The sequence below is a fragment of the Eschrichtius robustus genome, chromosome 1, assembly GCF_028021215.1.
Source record: "Eschrichtius robustus isolate mEscRob2 chromosome 1, mEscRob2.pri, whole genome shotgun sequence".
Classification (NCBI taxonomy): Eukaryota; Metazoa; Chordata; class Mammalia; order Artiodactyla; family Eschrichtiidae; genus Eschrichtius; species Eschrichtius robustus.
Window position 1 is genome coordinate 26,211,577 of NC_090824.1, and position 1,713 is coordinate 26,213,289.

The window sequence follows — 1,713 nt, forward strand, 5'->3', positions numbered from 1 at the left end:
GTGCGGCCGGGCACCGGTAGGGGGGTGGTGGGCGGAGCTGCAGACGGCAAGGTTCACTGCGGGGGTCAGAGGGAGCCGGGAGCAGAGCAGGGCCACCGGAGCCTCGCTAGGGCCACAGCGGCAGTGGTTGGGCGGCCCCAGCCCCGGCCGGCGGCCCGAGAGCGCAGAAAGGGGGCCGGGGGGGACCCGCCGCCGGCCGGCAGCAGTCTTGAACCTGCCCCGCCCACATCATCCGCCTGGTGTACAAGGAGGCGACGACACTGACAGCTGACCCACCTGATGGCACCAAGGTCTCTCCCAACGAGGAGGGCCTCACTGACCCGCAGGTCACCATCGAGGGCCCTGAGGGGACCCCATACGCCGGAGACCTATTCCGCATGAAACTCCTGCTGGGGAAGGACTTCCCTGCCTCCCCACCCAAGGGTTACTTCCTGACCAAGATCTTCCACCCAAATGTGGGCGCCAGCGGTGAGATCTGCGTCAACGTGCTCAGGAGGGGCTGGACAGCTGAGCTGGGCATCTGGCACGTGCTGCTGACCATCAAGTGCCTGCTGACCACCCCTAACCCCGCGTCTGCCCTCAAGGAGGAGGCGGGCGGCGCGCGCACCTGCTCACAGAGATCCCCGGGGCGCAGGCGGGCCCAGCAGCGGGAGGGCCCGGGCTGGCCGGTCCCTGGCCAGCGGGGCTGCGGCCTGCACCGCCGACCCCATGGCCCCTGGGCGCCCGGGAGGGGCCGAGGGGCCCATGGCCAAGAAGCATCGGTGAGCATGATAAGAAGCTGGCAGACAAGAAAAAGACGGACCAGAAGCGGGCGCTGCAGCGGCTGTAGTGGGCTCTCCTCCCTCCCTCCCCCACCCACTCCCCACCTGACCCCAACTCTGTCTCTAAGTTATTTAAATTATGGCTGGGGTGGGGGAGGGCACGGGGGCACTGGGACCTGGATTTATTTTTCTAAATGAAGTTGGAAAAGCAGCAAAAAAAAAAAAAAAAAAAAAAGAAATTAAGGTATGTACATTATTTTTTAGACATAATGCTATTGCACGCTTACTAGAACTACAGTATAGTGTAAACATAACTTTTATATGCACCGGGAAACCGAAAAAGCCATCTGACTCACTTTATTGCTATGTTTGCTTTATTGCAGTGGTCCGGAACTGAACCCCCAGTGTCTCCGAGGTATGCCTGGTGAAGTGCTTGGTATTCAGGAAGCACTTAAAAAGTTGGTGTTAGATGAATGAAGGCTCTCAACAACTTTGGGTCAACTTCAGACCCTAGAGGAGATCCTAATAGTGTAGCAGAAATTCTGGGACCCTGAGCCAAAATGGCAGAAATGGACCTCTTGTTCAATGATACTTTAGTAGCCAGGACTGGGTGGCATCCATGACTTTGAAGCAAGGCAAACGGGCTGACTCTAGCTAGCTCTGTGCTGCCCTTGCGCCTCTGGGATGCAGTTCAACAAGCAGCAGAGCAAGCTGGATCAGAGACCCCCAGCAAAAGAAGGGAGGCAGTGAATTTAGAATTGAGCACCAGAGGAATCGAGAGATATGACTTAGAGTGAACTATTTATTATGTGCACGGCCCCGCAAAGGAATTGTGGACAGAATAAGTGAATGGCTAAACGAATGAATGAGAGACCTGGGAAGCCTTTCTTGGTGAGGAGACAGACCTTGAATGGGCTGGATGTGGCTCTAGCCACCCTGGTACTGCAGTTCT

General features: G+C 57.3%; 1 pseudogene; it reads left to right on the top strand.

Annotated features, from left to right (window-relative positions):
* Positions 1 to 212: 212 nt before the first annotated feature.
* Positions 213 to 829, top strand: LOC137773080 (ubiquitin-conjugating enzyme E2 S pseudogene; annotated as a pseudogene).
* The last annotated feature ends 884 nt before the right edge of the window (positions 830 to 1,713 follow it).